This window comes from Triticum urartu, chromosome 7 (assembly GCF_003073215.2).
Source record: "Triticum urartu cultivar G1812 chromosome 7, Tu2.1, whole genome shotgun sequence".
Taxonomy (NCBI): Eukaryota; Viridiplantae; Streptophyta; class Magnoliopsida; order Poales; family Poaceae; genus Triticum; species Triticum urartu.
The window spans coordinates 128,391,541-128,411,494 of record NC_053028.1 but is presented as its reverse complement, the minus strand read 5'-3'; positions in this window follow the sequence as shown (position 1 = coordinate 128,411,494).

Here is a 19,954-nt window from a genome sequence, read left to right as displayed (position 1 = left end):
ACGCAACGCGCGGCGCGCTAAAAAGCGTTTACAGCCTTCATAGCCAGTTTTTGCGCGCCGTGGAGCGCTGGCTCCAGCTGCCGCTGCAAAAAATTGCACGCGCGCTGCTCCTGCAGACGCGCTATATTTCTTCTCCTTCTACTCCGACTCGATACACATTCGGCTTCGACTCGATACGATAGACAGGCATAGATAAAAGGTACATAGATAGATAGATAAAACGATACATAGATGTTCATAGCCTCCTCCTATGATAGATAAAATGATAGATAAAAAACTACTCGTCATCCTCCACCTCCTCTGACTTCCACCTCGGTGATGTCCTCCTCTGACGTCTCAATGAAGGCGTCAAGGTACCGATCATCGTCGGAGTCCCAGGACGACGCAACTCCTAGGTCGATGTTGAATTGAGCGCCCACCTTCCCCATATGCCTGTCCTCGTGATAGGCGGCTCGCTCCACCCTCCTCTCCGCCCTCCTTTACGCGTAGAATTGGGGCTCTTTGATAAATTGAAGGAAATATGCCCTAGAGGCAATAATAGTTATTATTTATTTCCTTATATCATGATAAATATTTATTATTCATGCTAGAATTGTATTAACCGGAAACATAATACATGTGTGAATACATAGACAAAAACCGAGAGTCACTAGTATGCCTCTACTTGACTAGCTCGTTAATCAAAGATGGTTATGTTTCCTAACCATAGACATGAGTTGTCATTTGATTAACGGGATCACATCATTAGGAGAATGATGTGATTGACTTGACCCATTCCGTTAGCTTAGCACTTGATCGTTTAGTTTGTTGCTATTGCTTTCTTCATAACTTATACATGTTCCTATGACTATGAGATTATGCAACTCCCGTTTACCGGAGGAACACTTTGTGTGCTACCAAACGTCACAACGTAACTGGGTGATTATAAAGGTGCTCTACAGGTGTCTCCGAAGGTACTTATTGGGTTGGCGTATTTCGAGATTAGGATTTGTCACTCCGATTGTCGGAGAGGTATCTCTGGGCCCTCTCAGTAATGCACATCACTCAAGCCTTGCAAGCATTCCAACTAATAAGTTAGTTACAGGATGATGTATTACGGAACGAGTAAAGAGACTTGCCGGTAACGAGATTGAACTAGGTATTGAGATACCGACGATCGAATCTCGGGCAAGTAACATACCGATGACAAAGGGAACAACGTATGTTGTTATGCGGTCTGACCGATAAAGATCTTCGTAGAATATGTAGGAGCCAATATGAGCATCCAGGTTCCGCTATTGGTTATTGACCGGAGACGTGTCTCGGTCATGTCTACATAGTTCTCGAACCCGTAGGGTCCGCACGCATAAAGTTCGGTGACGATCGTAATTAGGGTTTTTGTGTTTTGATGTACCGAAGGTTGTTCGGAGTCCCGGATGTGATCACGGACATGACGAGGAGTCTCGAAATGGTCGAGACATAAATATTGATATATTGGAAGCCTATATTTGGATATTGGAAACGTTCCGGGTGAAATCGGGATTTTACCGGAGTACCGGGGGGTTACCGGAACCCCCCCCCCCCCCGGGGGGGGGGGGGGGGGTTATTGGGCCTACATGGGCCATAAGGGAGAAGAGGAGGGCCGGCCAGGGCAGGCCGCGCGCCCCCTTCCCCCCTAGTCCGAATAGGACAAGGAAGGGGGGGGGGGGCGCCCCCCTTTCCTCTTTCTCCCTTCCTCCTTCCTTTTCCAACAAGGCAAGAGGGGGAGTCCTACTCCCGGTTGGAGTAGGACTCCTCCAGGCGCACCCATAGGGCCGGCCGCACCTCCCCCTCTCCCTCCTTTATATACTGAGGCAAGAGGGCACCCCATGACACACAAGTTGATCCTCGTGATCGTTCCTTAGCCGTGTGCGGTGCCCCCTTCCACCATATTCCACCTCGGTCATATCGTAGCGGTGCTTAGGCGAAGCCCTGCGTTGATAGAACATCATCACCGTCATCACGCCGTCGTGCTGACGAAACTCTCCCTCAACGTTTTGCTGGATCGGAACTCGAGGGACGTCACCGAGTTGAACGTGTGCAGAACTCGGAGGTGCCGTACGTTCGGTACTTGGATCAGTCGGATCAGGAAGACGTACGACTACTTCCTCTACGTTGTGTCAACACTTCCATTGCCGGTCTACGAGGGTACGTAGACAACACTCTCCCCTCTCGTTGCTATGCATCACCATGATCTTGCGTGTGCGTAGGAATTTTTTTGAAATTACTACGTTCCCCAACAGTGGCATCCGAGCCTAGGTTTTATGCGTTGATGTTGTGCACGAGTAGAACACAAGTGAGTTGTGGGTGATATAAGTCATACTGCTTACCAGCATGTCATACTTTGGTTCGGCGGTATTGTTGGATGAAGCGGCCCGGACCGACATTACGCGTACGCCTACGTGAGACTGGTTCTACCGACGTGCTTTGCACACAGGTGGCTGGCGGGTGTCAGTTTCTCCAACTTTAGTTGAACCAAGTGTGGCTACGCCCGGTCCTTGCGAAGGTTAAAACCGCACCAACTTGACAAACTATCGTTGTGGTTTTGATGCGTAGGTAAGAACGGTTCTTGCTAAGCCCGTAGCAGCCACGTAAAACTTGCAACAACAAAGTAGAGGACGTCTAACTTGTTTTTGCAGGGCATGTTGTGATGTGATATGGTCAAGACATGATGCTAAATTTTATTGTATGAGATGATCATGTTTTGTAACCGAGTTATCGGCAACTGGCAGGAGCCATATGGTTGTCGCTTTATTGTATGCAATGCAATTGCGCTGTAATGCTTTACTTTATCACTAAGCGGTAGCGATAGTCATGGAAGCATAAGATTGGCGAGACGACAACGATGCTACGATGGTGATCAAGGTGTCGCGCCGGTGACAATGGTGATCATGAAGGTTCTTCGGAGATGGAGATCACAAGCACAAGATGATGATGGCCATATCATAACACTTATATTGATTGCATGTGATGTTTATCTTTTATGAATCTTATCTTGCTTTGATTGACGGTAGCATTATAAGATGATCCCCCACTAAATTATCAAAGTATAAGTGTTCTCCCTGAGTATGCACCGTTGCGAAAGTTCTTCGTGCTGAGACACCACGTGATGATCGGGTGTGATAGGCTCTACGTTAAAATACAACGGATGCAAAACAGTTGCACACGCGGAATACTCAGGTTTAACTTGTTGGGGAACGTAGTAATTTCAAAAAAATTCCTACGCACACGCAAGATCATGGTGATGCATAGCAACGAGAGGGGAGAGTGTGATCTACGTACCCTTGTAGATCGACAACAGAAGCGTTTGGTTGATGTAGTCGTACGTCTTCACGCCCGACCGATCAAGCACCGAAACTACGGCACCTCCGAGTTCTAGCACACGTTAAGCTCGATGACGATCCCCAGACTCCGATCCAGCAAAGTGTCGGGGAAGAGTTCCGTCAGCACGACGGCGTGGTGACGATCTTGAGGCACTACCGTCGCAGGGCTTCGCCTGAGCACCGCTACAATATTATCGAGGACTATGGTGGAAGGGGGCACCGCACACGGCTAAGAGTATGATCACGTGGATCAACTTGTGTCTCTAGGGGGTGCCTCTGCCTTCGTATATAAAGGATCCAAGGGGGGGTGCGGCCGGCCCTAGTAGGAGGCGTGCAGGAGGAGTCCTACTCCTACCGGGAGTAGGACTCCCCTCCCTTTCCTTGTCCAAGTAGGAGAGGGGGAAGGAGAGAAGGAAAAAGGGGGGGCGCCGCCCCTCCCTCCTTGTCCAATTCGGACTAGGGGGAGAGGGGGCGCGCGGCCTGCCCTGGCAGCCCCTCCTCTTCTCCACTTTAGGCCCATGAGGCCCATTAACCCCCCGGGGGGTTCCGGTAACCCCCCCGGTGCTCCGGTTTTATCCGGAACTTCCCCGGAACAATTCCGGTGTCCGAATATAGTCGTCCAATATATCAATCTTTATGTCTCGACCATTTCGAGACTCCTCGTCATGTCCGTGATCACATCCGGGACTCCGAACAACCTTCGGTACATCAAAATGCATAAACTCATAAATAACTGTCATCGTAACTTTAAGCGTGCGGACCCTACGGGTTCGAGAACAATGTAGACATGACCGAGACACGTCTCCGGTCCAATAACCAATAGCGGAACCTGAATGCTCATATTGGCTCCTACATATTCTACGAAGATCTTTATCGGTCAAGACCGCATAACAACATACGTTGTTCCCTTTGTCATCGGTATGTTACTTGCCCGAGATTCGATCGTCGGTATCTCAATACCTAGTTCAATCTCGTTACCGGCAAGTCTCTTTACTCGTTCCGTAATACATCATCTCACAACTAACTCATTAGTTGCAATGCTTGCAAGGCTTAGTGATGTGCATTACCGAGAGGGCCCAGAGATACCTCTCCGACAATCGGAGTGACAAATCCTAATCTCGAAATACGCCAACCAACATGTACCTTTGGAGACACCTGTAGAGCACCTTTATAATCACCCATTTACGTTGTGAAGTTTGGTAGCACACAAAGTGTTCCTCCGGCAAACGGGAGTTGCATAATCTCATAGTCATAGGAACATGTATAAGTCATGAAGAAAGCAATAACAACATACTAAACGATCGGGTGCTAAGCTAATGGAATGGGTCATGTCAATTAGATCATTCACCTAATGATGTGATCTCGTTAATCAAATAACAACTCTTCGTCCATGGTTAGGAAACATAACCATCTTTGATTAACGAGCTAGTCAAGTAGAGGCATACTAGTGACACTCTGTTTGTCTGTGTATTCACACATGTATTATGTTTCCGGTTAATACAATTCTAGCATGAATAATAAACATTTATCATGATATAAGGAAATAAATAATAACTTTATTATTGCCTCTAGGGCATATTTCCTTCAGTCTCCCACTTGCACTAGAGTCAATAATCTAGATTACACAGTAATGATTCCAAACAGTAATATGTCATCCACATATAATATCAGAAATGCTACAGAGCTCCCACTCACTTTCTTGTAAATACAGGCTTCTCCAAAAGTCTGTATAAAACCAAATGTTTTGATCACACTATCAAAGCGTTTATTCCAACTCCGAGAGGCTTGCACCAGTCCATAAATGGATCGCTGGAGCTTGCACACTTTGTTAGCTCCCTTTGGATCGACAAAACCTTCTGGTTGCATCATATACAACTCTTCTTCCAGAAATCCATTCAGGAATGCAGTTTTGACATCCATATGCTAAATTTTATAATCATAAAATGCGGCGATTGCTAACATGATTCGGACAGACTTAAGCATCGCTATGGATGAGAAGGTCTCATCGTAGTCAATCCCTTGAACTTGTCGAAAACCTTTTGCAACAAGTCGAGCTTTGTAGACAGTAATATTACCGTCAGCGTCAGTCTTCTTCTTGAAGATCCATTTATTCTCAATTGCTTGCCGATCATCGGGCAAGTCAACCAAAGTCCATACTTTGTTCTCATACATGGATCCCATCTCAGATTTCATGGCTTCAAGCCATTTTGCGGAATCTGGGCTCACCATCGCTTCTTCATAGTTCGTAGGTTCATCATGATCTAGTAGCATGACTTCCAGAACAGGATTACCGTACCACTCTAGCGCGGATCTCACTCTGGTTGATCTACGAGGTTCAGTAGTATCTTGTTCTGAAGTTTCATGATCATCATCATTAGCTTCCTCACTAACTGGTGTAGGTGTCATAGAAACAGTTTTCTGTGATGCACTACTTTCCAATAAGGGAGCAGGTACAGTTACCTCGTCAAGTTCTACTTTCCTCCCACTCACTTCTTTCGAGAGAAACTCCTTCTCTAGAAAGGATCCATTCTTAGCAACGAATGTCTTGCCTTCGGATCTATGATAGAAGGTGTACCCAACAGTCTCCTTTGGGTATCCTATGAAGACACATTTCTCCGATTTGGGTTCGAGCTTATCAGGTTGAAGCTTTTTCACATAAGCATCGCAGCCCCAAACTTTAAGAAACGACAACTTTGGTTTCTTGCCAAACCATAGTTCATAAGGTGTCGTCTCAACGGATTTTGATGGTGCCCTATTTAACGTGAATGCGGCCGTCTCTAAAGCATAACCCCAAAATGATAGCGGTAAATTTGTAAGAGACATCATAGATCGCACCATATCAAGTAAAGTACGATTACGACGTTCGGACACACCATTACGCTGAGGTGTTCCGGGTGGCGTGAGTTGCAAAACTATTCCGCATTGTTTCAGATGTAGACCAAACTCGTAACTCAAATATTGTCCTCCACAATCAGATCGTAGAAACTTTATTTTCTTGTTACGATGATTTTCAACTTCACTCTGAAATTCTTTGAACTTTTCAAATGTTTCAGACTTATGCTTCATTAAGTAGATATACCCATATCTGCTTAAATCATCTGTGAAGGTGAGAAAATAACGATATCCGCCACGAGCCTCAACATTCATCGGACCACATACATCTGTATGTATGATTTCCAACAAATCTGTTGCTCTCTCCATTGTACCGGAGAACGGTGTTTTAGTCATCTTGCCCATAAGGCACGGTTCGCAAGTACCAAGTGATTCATAATCAAGAGGTTCCAAAAGTCCATCGGTATGGAGTTTCTTCATGCGCTTTACACCGATATGACCTAAACGGCAGTGCCACAAATAAGTTGCACTATCATTATCAACTCTGCATCTTTTGGCTTCAACATTATGAATATGTGTGTTACTACTATCGAGATTCATCAAAAATAGACCACTCTTCAAAGGTGCATGACCATAAAAGATATTACTCATATAAATAGAACAACCATTATTCTTCGATTTAAATGAATAACCGTCTCGCATTAAACAGGATCCAGATATAATGTTCATGCTCAACGCTGGCACCAAATAACAATTATTTAGGTCTAATATTAATCCCGAAGGTAGATGTAGAGGTAGCGTGCCGACCGTGATCACATCGACTTTAGAACCATTTCCCACGCGCATCGTCACCTCGTCCTTTTCCAGTGTTTGCTTAATCCGTAGTCCCTGTTTCGAGTTGCAAATATTAGCAACAGAACCAGTATCAAATACCCAGGTGCTACTGCGAGCTCTAGTAAGGTACACATCAATAACATGTATATCACATATACCTTTGTTCACCTTGCCATCCTTCTTATCCGCCAAATACTTGGGGTAGTTCCGCTTCCAGTGACCAGTTTGCTTGCAGTAGAAGCACTCAGTTTCAGGCTTAGGTCCAGACTTGGGTTTCTTCTCCTGATCAACAACTTTTGCTTGCTTTTCTTCTTGAAGTTCCCCTTCTTCTTCCCTTTGCCCTTTTTCTTGAAACTAGTGGTCTTGTTGACCATCAATACTTGATGCTCCTTCTTGATTTCCACCTCCGCAGCTTTCAGCATTGCGAAGAGCTCGGGAATAGTCTTATTCATCCCTTGCATATTATAGTTCATCACAAAGCTCTTGTAGCTTGGTGGCAGTGATTGGAGAATTCTGTCAATGACGCAATCATCTGGAAGATTAACTCCCATCTGAATCAAGTGATTATTATACCCAGACATTTTGAGTATATGCTCACTGACAGAACTGTTCTCCTCCATCTTGCAGCTATAGAACTTATTAGAGACTTCATATCTCTCAATCCGGGCATTTGCTTGAAATATTAACTTCAACTCCTAGAACATCTCATATGCTCCATGACGTTCAAAACGTCGTTGAAGTCCCGATTCTAAGCCGTAAAGCATGGCACACTGAACTATCGAGTAGTCATCAGCTTTGCTCTGCCAGACGTTCATAACATCTGGTGTTGCTCCAGCAGCAGGCCTGACACCCAGCGGTGCTTCCAGGACATAATTCTTCTGTGCAGCAATGAGGATAATCCTCAAGTTACTGACCCAGTCCGTGTAATTGCTACCATCATCTTTCAACTTTGCTTTCTCAAGGAACGCATTAAAATTCAACGGAACAACAGCACGAGCCATCTATCTACAATCAAGCATAAACAAGCAAGATACTATCAGGTACTAAGTTCATGATAAATTTAAGTTCAATTAATCATATTACTTAAGAACTCCCACTTAGATAGACATCCCTCTAATCATCTAAGTGATCACGTGATCCAAATCAACTAAACCATAACCGATCATCACGTGAAATGGAGTAGTTTTCAATGGTGAACATCGCTATGTTGATCATATCTACTATATGATTCACGCTCGATCTTTCGATCTCAGTGTTCCGAGGCCATATCTGCATATGCTAGGCTCGTCAAGTTTAACCTGAGTATTCCGCGTGTGCAAAACTGGCTTGCACCTGTTGTAGATGGACGTAGAGCTTATCACACCCGATCATCACGTGGTGTCTGGGCACGACGAACTTTGGCAACGGTGCATACTCAGGGAGAACACTTTTATCTTGAAATTTAGTGAGAGATCATCTTATAATGCTACTGTCAATCAAAGCAAGATAAGATGCATAAAAGATAAACATCACATGCAATCAATATAAGTGATATGATATGGCCATCATCATCTTGTGCTTGTGATCTCCATCCTCGAAGCACCGCCGTGATCATCATCGTCACCGGCGGGACACCTTGATCTCCATCATAGCATCGTTGTCGTCTCGCCAATCTTATGCTTCTACAACTATCGCTACCGCTTAGTGATAAAGTAAAGCATTACAGGGCGATTGCATTGCATACAATAAAGCGACAACCATATGGCTCCTGCCGGTTGCCGATAACTCGGTTACAAAACATGATCATCTCATACAATAAAATTTGGCATCATGTCTTGACCATATCACATCACAACATGCCCTGCAAAAACAAGTTAGACGTCCTCTACTTTGTTGTTGCAAGTTTTACGTGGCTGCTACGGGCTTAAGCAAGAACCAATCTTACCTACGGATCAAAACCACAACGATAGTTTGTCAAGTTGGTGCTATTTTAACCTTCGCAAGGACCGGGCGTAGCCACACTCGGTTCAACTAAAGTTGGAGAAACTGTCACCCGCAAGCCACCTATGTGCAAAGAACGTCGGGAGAACCGGTCTCGCGTAAGCGTACGCGTAATGTCGGTCTGGGCCGCTTCGTCCAACAATACCGCCGAACCAAAGTATGACATGCTGGTAAGCAGTATGACTTATATCGCCCACAACTCACTTGTGTTCTACTCGTGCATATAACATCAACATATAAAACCTAGACTCTGATACCACTGTTGGGGAACGTAGTAATTTCAAAAAAATTCCTACGCACACGCAAGATCATGGTGATGCATAGCAACGAGAGGGGAGAGTGTGATCTACGTACCCTTGTAGATCGACAACGGAAGCGTTTGGTTGATGTAGTCGTACGTCTTCACGGCCCGACCGATCAAGCACCGAAACTACGGCACCTCCGAGTTCTAGCACACGTTCAGCTCGATGACGATCCCCGGACTCCGATCCAGCAAAGTGTCGGGGAAGAGTTCCGTCAGCACGACGGCGTGGTGACGATCTTGATGCACTACCGTCGCAGGGCTTCGCCTGAGCACCGCTACAATATTATCGAGGACTATGGTGGAAGGGGCACCGCACACGGCTAAGAGTATGATCACGTGGATCAACTTGTGTCTGTAGGGGGTGCCTCTGCCTTCGTATATAAAGGATCCAAGGGGGGGAGGGTGCGGCCGGCCCTAGTAGGAGGCGCGCAGGAGGAGTCCTACTCCTACCGGGAGTAGGACTCCCCTCCCTTTCCTTGTCCAAGTAGGAGAGGGGGAAGGAGAGAAGGAAAAAGGGGGGCGCCGCCCCTCCCTCCTTGTCCAATTCGGACTAGGGGGAGAGGGGGCGCGCGGCCTGCCCTGGCAGCCCCTCCTCTTCTCCACTTTAGGCCCATGAGGCCCATTAACCCCCCGGGGGGTTCCGGTAACCCCCCCGGTGCTCCGGTTTTATCCGAAACTTCCCCGGAACACTTCCGGTGTCCGAATATAGTCGTCCAATATATCAATCTTTATGTCTCGACCATTTCGAGACTCCTCGTCATGTCCGTGATCATATTCGGGACTCCGAACAACCTTCGGTACATCAAAATGCATAAACTCATAATATAACTGTCATTGTAACCTTAAGCATGCGGACCCTACGGGTTCGAGAACAATGTAGACATGACCGAGACACGTCTCCGGTCAATAACCAATAGCGGAACCTGGATGCTCATATTGGTTCCTACATATTCTACGAAGATCTTTATCGGTCAAACCGCATAACAACATACGTTGTTCCCTTTGTCATCGGTATGTTACTTGCCCGAGATTCAATCGTCGGTATCATCATACCTAGTTCAATCTCATTGCCGGCAAGTCTCTTTACTCGTTCCGTAATACATCATCTCGCAACTAACTCATTAGTTGCAATGCTTGCAAGGCTTATGTGATGTGCATTACCGAGAGGGCCCAGAGATACCTCTCCGACAATCGGAGTGACAAATCCTAATCTCGAAATACGCCAACCCAACATGTACCTTTGGAGACACCTGTAGAGCACCTTTATAATCACCCAGTTACGTTGTGACGTTTGGTAGCACACAAAGTGTTCCTCCGGCAAACGGGAGTTGCATAATCTCATAGTCATAGGAACATGTATAAGTCATGAAGAAAGCAATAGCAACATACTAAACGATCGAGTGCTAAGCTAACGGAATGGGTCAAGTCAATCACATCATTCTCCTAATGATGTGATCCCGTTAATCAAATAACAACTCTTTGTCTATGGTTAGGAAACATAACCATCTTTGATTAACGAGCTAGTCAAGTAGAGGCATACTAGTGACACTTTGTTTTGTCTATGTATTCACACATGTATTATGTTTCCGGTTAATACAATTCTAGCATGAATAATAAACATTTATCATGATATAAGGAAATAAATAATAACTTTATTATTGCCTCTAGGGCATATTTCCTTCATAACTTGACGAGCTAGCATATAACAGATATGGCCTCGAAACACGGAGACCGAAAGGTCGAGCGTGAATCATATAGTAGATATGATCAACATATTGATGTTCACCATTGATACTACTCCATCTCACATGATGATCGGACATGGTTTAGTTGATTTGGATCACGTGATCACTTAGAGGATTAGAGGGATATCTTTCTAAGTGGGAGTTCTTAAGTAATATGATTAATTGAACTTAAATTTATCATGAACTTAGTACCTGATAGTATCTTGCTTGTCTATGTTTGATTGTAGATAGATGGCTCGTGCTGTTGTTCCGTTGAATTTTAATGCGTTCCTTGAGAAAGCAAAGTTGAAAGATGATGGTAGCAATTACACGGACTGGGTCCGTAACTTGAGGATTATCCTCATTGCTGCACAGAAGAATTACGTCCTGGAAGCACCGCTAAGTGCCAAGCCTGCTGCAGGAGCGACACCAGATGTTATGAACGTCTGGCAGAGCAAAGCTGATGACTACTCGATAGTTCAGTGTGCCATGCTTTACGGCTTAGAACCGGGTCTTCAACGACGTTTTGAACGTCATGGAGCATATGAGATGTTCCAGGAGTTGAAGTTAATATTTTAAGCAAATGCCCGGATTGAGAGATATGAAGTCTCCAATAAGTTCTACAGCTGCAGGATGGAGGAGAATAGTTCTGTCAGTGAGCATATACTCAAGATATCTGGGTACTGCAATCACTTGATTCAACTGGGAGTTAATATTCCGGATGATAGCGTCATTGACAGAATTCTTCAATCACTTCCACCAAGCTACAAGAGCTTTGTGATGAACTATAACATGCAAGGGATGGATAAGACGATTCCCGGGCTCTTCGCAATGCTAAAGGCTGCGGAGGTAGAAATAAAAAAGGAGCATCAAGTGTTGATGGTCAATAAGACCACCATTTTCAAGAAAATGGGCAAAGGGAAGAAGGGGAACTTCAAGAAGAACAATAAGCAAGTTGCTACTCAGGAGAAGAAACCCAAGTCTGGACCTAAGCCTGAGACTGAGTGCTTCTACTGCAAGCAGACTGGTCACTGGAAGCAGAACTGCCCCAAGTATTTGGCGGATAAGAAGGATGGAAAAGTGAACAAAGGTATATGTGATATACATGTTATTGATGTGTACCTTACTAATGCTCGCAGTAGCACCTGGGTATTTGATACTGGTTCTGTTGCTAACATTTGCAACTTGAAACAGGGGCTACGAATTAAGCGAAGATTGGCTAAGGACGAGGTGACGATGCGCGTGGGAAATGGTTCCAAAGTCGATGTGATTGCGGTCGGCACTCTACCTCTACATCTACCTTCGGGATTAGTATTAGACCTAAATAATTGTTATTTGGTGCCAGCGTTGAGCATGAACATTATATCTGGATCTTGTTTGATGCGAGACGGTTATTCATTTAAATCAGAGAATAATGGTTGTTCTATTTATATGAGTAATATCTTTTATGGTCATGCACACTTGAAGAGTGGTCTATTTTTGATGAGTCTCGATAGTAGTGATACACATATTCATAATGTTGAAATCAAAAGATGTAGAGTTGATAATGATAGTGCAACTTATTTGTGGCACTGCCGTTTAGGTCATATCGGTGTAAAGCGCATGAAGGAACTCCATACTGATGGACTTTTGGAACTACTTGATTATGAATCACTTGGTACTTGCGAACCGTGCCTCATGGGTAAGATGACTAAAACGCCGTTCTCCGGTACTATGGAGAGAGCAACGGATTTGTTGGAAATCATACATACAGATGTATGTGGTCCAATGAATGTTGAGGTTCGTGGCGGATATCGTTATTTTCTCACCTTCACAGATGATTTAAGCAGATATGGGTATATCTACTTAATGAAACATAAGTCTGAAACATTTGAAAAGTTCAAAGAATTTCGGAGTGAAGTTGAAAATCATCGTAACAAGAAAATAAAGTTTTTACGATCTGATCGTGGAGGAGAATATTTGAGTTACGAGTTTGGTCTACATTTGAAACAATGCGGAATAGTTTCGCAACTCACGCCACCCGGAACACCACATCGTAATGGTGTGTCCGAACGTCGTAATCGTACTTTATTAGATATGGTGCGATCTATGATGTCTCTTACTGATTTACCGTTATCATTTTGGGGTTATGCTTTAGAGACGGCTGCATTCACGTTAAATAGGACACCATCGAAATCCGTTGAGACGACGCCTTATGAACTGTGGTTTGGCAAGAAACCAAAGTTGTCGTTTCTGAAAGTTTGGGGCTGCGATGCTTATGTGAAAAATCCTCAACCTGATAAGCTCGAACCCAAATCGGAGAAATGTGTCTTCATAGGATACCCAAAGGAGACTGTTGGGTATACCTTCTATCATAGATCCGAAGGCAAAACTTTTGTTGCTAAATTCGAAGTTTTTTTAGAGAAGGAGTTTCTCTCGAAAGAAGTGAGTGGGAGAAAAGTAGAACTCGATGAGGTAACTGTACCTGCTCCCTTATTGGAAAGTAGTACATCACAGAAACCGGTTTCTGTGACACCTACACCAATTAGTGATGAAGCTAATGATAATGATCATGAAACTTCAGATCAAGTTACTACCGAACCTCGTAGATCAACCAGAGTAAGATCCGCACCAGAGTGGTACGGTAATCCTGTTCTGGAAGTCATGCTACTAGATCATGATGAACCTACGAACTATGAAGAAGCGATGGTGAGCCCAGATTCCGCAAAATGGCTAGAAGCCATGAAATCTGAGATGGGATCCATGTATGAGAACAAAGTGTGGACTTTGGTTGACTTGCCCGTTGATCGGCAAGCAATTGAGAATAAATGGATCTTCAAGAAGAAGACTGACGCTGACGGTAATGTTACTGTCTACAAAGCTCGACTTGTTGCAAAAGGTTTTCGACAAGTTCAAGGGATTGACTACGATGAGACCTTCTCACCCGTAGCGATGCTTAAGTCTGTCCGAATCATGTTAGCAATTGCCGCATTTTATGATTATGAAATTTGGCAAATGGATGTCAAAACTACATTCCTAAATGGATTTCTGGAAGAAGAGTCGTATATGATGCAACCAGAAGGTTTTGTCGATCCAAAGGGAGCTAACAAAGTGTGCAAGCTCCAGCGATCCATTTATGGACTGGTGCAAGCCTCTCAGAATTGGAATAAATGCTTTGATAGTGTGATCAAAGCATTTGGTTTTGTACAGACTTTTGGAGAAGTCTGTATTTACAAGAAAGTGAGTGAGAGCTCTGTAGCATTTCTGATATTATATGTGGATGACATATTATTGATTGGAAATGATATAGAATTTCTGGATAGCATAAAGGGATACTTGAATAAGAGTTTTTCAATGAAAGACCTTGGTGAAGCTGCTTACATATTGGCCATTAAGATCTATAGAGATAGATCAAGACGCTTAATTGGACTTTCACAAAGCACATACCTTGACAAGGTTTTGAAGAAGTTCAAAATGGATCAAGCAAAGAAAGGGTTCTTGCCTGTGTTACAAGGTGTGAAGTTGAGTAAGACTCAATGTCCGACCACCGCAGAAGATAGAGAGAAAATGAAAGATGTTCCCTATGCTTCAGCCATAGGCTCTATCATGTATGCAATGTTGTGTACCAGACCTGATGTGTGCCTTCCTATAAGTCTAGCAGGGAGGTACCAAAGTAATCCAGGAGTGGATCACTGGACAGCGGTCAAGAACATCCTGAAATACCTGAAAAGGACTAAGGATATGTTTCTCGTATATGGAGGTGACAAAGAGCTCATCGTAAATGGTTACGTTGATGCAAGCTTTGACACTGATCCGGACGATTCTAAATCGCAAACCGGATACGTGTTTTTACTGAATGGTGGAGCTGTCAGTTGGTGCAGTTCTAAACAAAGTGTCGTGGCGGGATCTACATGTGAAGCGGGGTACATAGCTGCTTCGGAAGCAGCAAATAAAGGACACATAGAAATTTGCAAGATACATATGGATCTGAATGTTGCAGACCCGCTGACTAAGCCTCTTCCATGCGCAAAACATGATCAGCACCAAGGCTCCATGGGTATTAGAATCATTACTGTTAATCTAGATTATTGACTCTAGTGCAAGTGGGAGACTGAAGGAAATATGCCCTAGAGGCAATAATAAAGTTATTATTTATTTCCTTATATCATGATAAATGTTTATTATTCATGCTAGAATTGTATTAACCGGAAACATAATACATGTGTGAATACATAGACAAAAACAGAGTCACTAGTATGCCTCTACTTGACTAGCTCGTTAATCAAAGATGGTTATGTTTCCTAACCATAGACATGAGTTGTCATTTGATTAACGGGATCACATCATTAGGAGAATGATGTGATTGACTTGACCCATTCCGTTAGCTTAGCACTTGATCGTTTAGTTTGTTGCTATTGCTTTCTTCATAACTTATACATGTTCCTATGACTATGAGATTATGCAACTCCTGTTTACCGGAGGAACACTTTGTGTGCTACCAAACGTCACAATGTAACTGGGTGATTATAAAGGTGCTCTACAGGTGTCTCCGAAGGTACTTATTGGGTTGGCGTATTTCGAGATTAGGATTTGTCACTCCGATTGTCGGAGAGGTATCTCTAGGCCCTCTCGGTAATGCACATCACTCAAGCCTTGCAAGCATTACAACTAATAAGTTAGTTACAAGATGATGTATTATGGAACGAGTAAAGAGACTTGCTGGTAACTAGATTGAACTAGGGTCCGTAGGGTCTCGGTCATGTCTACATAGTTCTCGAACCCGTAGGGTCCGCACGCTTAAAGTTCGGTGACGATCGTAATTAGGGTTTTTGTGTGTTGATGTACCGAAGGTTGTTCGGAGTCCCGGATGTGATCATGGACATGACGAGGAGTCTCGAAATGGTCGAGACATAAAGATTGATATATTGGAAGCCTATATTTGGATATCGGAAACGTTCCGGGTGAAATCGGGATTTTACCGGAGTACCGGGGGGTTACCGGAACCCCCCCGGGGGTTATTGGGCCTACATGGGCCATAAGGGAGAAGAGGAGGGCCGGCCAGGGCAGGCCGCGCGCCCCCTTCCCCCCTAGTCCGAATAGGACAAGGAAGGGGGGGGGGCAGCGCCCCCCTTTCCTCTTTCTCCCTTCATCCTTCCTTTTCCAACAAGGCAAGAGGGGGGAGTCCTACTCCCGGTTGGAGTAGGACTCCTCCAGGCGCACCCATAGGCCGGCCACACCCCCCTCTCCCTCCTTTATATACTGAGGCAAGGGGGCACCCCATGACACACAAGTTGATCCTCGTGATCGTTCCTTAGCCGTGTGCGGTGCCCCCTTCCACCATATTCCACCTCGGTCATATCGTAGCGGTGCTTAGTGATGTCTACTACACAACCTTCTTCTTGTAGACGTTGTTGGGCCTCCAAGTGCAAAGGTTTATAGGACAGTAGCAAATTTCCCTCAAGTGGATGACCTAAGGTTTATCAATCCGTAGGAGGCGTAGGATGAAGATGGTAAATTGTATAGGTGCACAAGTGGTATATGGATAGTAGATATAGGTTTTTGTAAACTGAAAATGTAAAAATAGCAAGGTAGCGAGTGGTAAAAGTGAGCGTAAACGGTATTGCAATGATAGGAAACAAGGCCTAGGGTTCATACTTTCACTAGTGCAAGTTCTCTCAACAATAATAACATAGATAGATCATATAACGAGCCCTCAACATGCAACAAAGAGTCACTCCGAAGCCACTAATAGCGGAGAACAAACGTAGAGATTATGGTAGGGTATGAAACCACCTCAAAGTTATTCTTTCAAATCAATCTGTTGGGCTATTCCTATAAGTGTCACAAACAACCCTGGAGTTTTTACTAGAATAACACCTTAAGATACAAATCAACCAAAACCCTAATGTCACCTAGATACTCCATTGTCACCTCAAGTATCCGTGGGCATGATTATACGATATGCATCACACAATCTCAGATTTATCCAACCAACATAAAAGTACTTCAAATAGTGCCCCAAAGTTTCTACCGGAGAATCAAGAACATGTGCCAACCCCTATGCATAGGTTCATGGGCGGAACCCGCAAGTTGGTCACCAAAACATACATCAAGTGGCACATGATATCCCATTGTCACCACAGATAAGCACGGCAAGACATACATCAAGTGTTCATAAAAGACTCAGTCCGATAAGATAACTTCAAAGGGGAAACTCAATTCATCACAAGAGAGTAGAGGGGGAGAAGAAACATAAGATCCAACTACAATAGAAAAGCTCGGGATACATCAAGATCGTGCCATAGATGGAACACGAGAGAGAACACGAGAGAGAGAGAGAGATCAAACACATAGCTACTGGTACATACCCTCAGCCCCGAGGGTGAACTACTCCCTCATCGTCATGGATAGCGCCGGGATGATGAAGATGGCCACCGGAGATGGATCCCCCTCCGGCAGGGTACCAGAAAGGGGCCCCGATTGGTTTTTCATGGTTCTGGAGGCTTGCGGCGGCGGAACTCCCGATCTATTGTCTGTTCTGGAAGTTTTAGTGTATATGTAGTTATATAGGCAGAAGAAGCACGTCAGGGGAGCCACAGGGGCCCCACGAGGCAGGGGGCGCGCCCTAGGGGGGTGGGCGCGCCCCCCACCCTCGTAGTCAGCTCCCGTATCTTCTGACGTGGGGCCCAAGTCCATCAGGTGTGTTTCCTTCCAAAAATAACTTCTCCAGTTGATTTCGTTCCGTTTCGACTCCGTCTGATATTCCTTTTCTTCAAAACACTGAAATAGGCATAAAACAACAAAGCTGGGCTGGGCCTCCGGTTAATAGGTTAGTCCCAAAAATAATATAAAAGTGGATAATAAAGCCCAATATTGCCCAAAACAGTAGATAATATAGCATGGAGCAATCAAAAATTATAGATACGTTGGAGACGTATCACTTAGGCGAAGCCTTGCGTCGATAGAACATCATCACCGTCATCACGCCGTCGTGCTGACGAAACTCTCCCTCAACGTTTTGCTGGATCGGAACTCGAGGGACGTCACCGAGTTGAACGTGTGCATAACTCGGAGGTGCCGTACGTTCGGTACTTGGATCGGTCGGATCGGGAAGACGTACGACTACTTCCTCTACGTTGTGTCAACACTTCTGTTGCCGGTCTACGAGGGTACGTAGACAACACTCTCCCCTCTCGTTGCTCACCATGATCTTGCGTGTGCGTAGGAATTTTTTTGAAATTACTATGTTCCCCAACAAACATCCCGCCGGAAGCGTTCGCGCCATAGCGCCAAGGCTTCCCCGTCCATCTCGGCAAGGCCGAGACAGCGCTCCCACCTCCGGTTGTCACGACGATCCTTGTCGGTGATAAGCCACAGGAGAGGCGCCAGCTCCCGCGTCGGCACCTTTGGAAAGTTCATGTCCCTACGAGGCCGCCGGAGGCACCACGCCGCCGCGTCGTATGCGCGGGCGGCCTCATGGGCGGTGTCGAAGGTGCTGAGGCCGAGGTGCATGTCGCCGAACCGGATCACGACGGAGAAGGCGCCGGAGGGGCGCGTGCGGATGTCGTGGTAGCCCAAAACTCCTCGGCGGCGCGGCGGCATGGTGGCGCGACGGCGACAAGGTGAGAAAGCGGCAGAGGGAGCGGGGAGAGAGCGGCAGAGGGTGCGTGGCAAGGTGGAGAGCGGTAGGAGGGCGTGTGGCGAGCGCTGCATTTATAAGGCGCGCTGAAGGCCCTGCGCCAAAACTAGTGCACACCGGCCGCTTTTTCGCGCGCGCCTAAGTTTCCCGCCACCGCTGGAGCGCGCGAAACCGCCCCGCACGCGCTAACACCTCCTTTTACCGCGCGCGCGTTTTTTGCAGCCACTGTTGGAGATACTCTCACATAAGATACTAGCTAGAGCCGAGGCACCAGAATTCCCCTCTGTGCCACCAACCGCTGAAGCGGCAGGCAAAGGGGAGGAGAATCCACGGGGTAGCCGGTGGATCTTGGAGCAGAGGAGAATTTTGCCCTAGCCACATTTGCGTGAGGGAAAGGAAAATACACCCACTTATTATTGCTTAAGGAGTTATCTTGAGGTTGTAAATTGGATAAAATGTAAATGTTTGGAGGGACAACTTGTTACTAGTGGGAATTCAATCCTCAAAATTACAGATAAAAGGAATAGATTAAGGCTGAAATAGGTTTCTGAATTATTTGTTCCCAATACAAGGAAATGAGATGAAGAAATAGTCAAGCATCATTTTTTATCTTCTTGATGCACATGCAGTCTCTGGGTCTTCATATACCTTCTCTGTCAAATGAGGATTTTGTAGTTTGACATTATAAGTACATTGATTTTTTCTCTAATAGGAGTGCTTATAACATATTTTTTTTTGAAACCACCATATATTAACTCAAAGTAAGTTTCTACAATCTCATTAGATTCAGATGGAAGGAAGAATTTTGCAATATCGTGTGCCACTGTCGGAAACCAGGCTCCGGGGACCCTAAGGTTCGAACTCTGGGGTAAGCTCCTTCCGCCTCTTTGTCCTTACCAACAATCAAACCATGGTGTGACTATAGCGAGAGCGAGCTAGCTAGGATGAACCGGTGGCACAGCGGTTACCCAGGGTTGGGCCACCTTGCAGTGTAAAATCCTACTCCTGCTTGGTTGGGATTGCTAGAGAGAGAGAAAGAGAGAGAGAGAGAGTACAAAGGTTGGGGCTCAAGTGGTTGACGGTTCGATATCCTCTACAGTGGCACCTTGCCCTCCTTTTATATTGTCTTGGTCCTCTTCCCCCGAAAACCTCAGGCGAGAAGGATTGCCACACAACGGCAAGTTTGAAAGGGGACAAGGGCACAGTCTATCCTGACTAAAAGTGGTATTCACTGCAAAGCTACCATCCATGACGCGCGGGTGAGCTTGAGAATGACCACCGCACTGCGGCTCGTCGTCCTGGTCTTCTTTCACTGACCGGG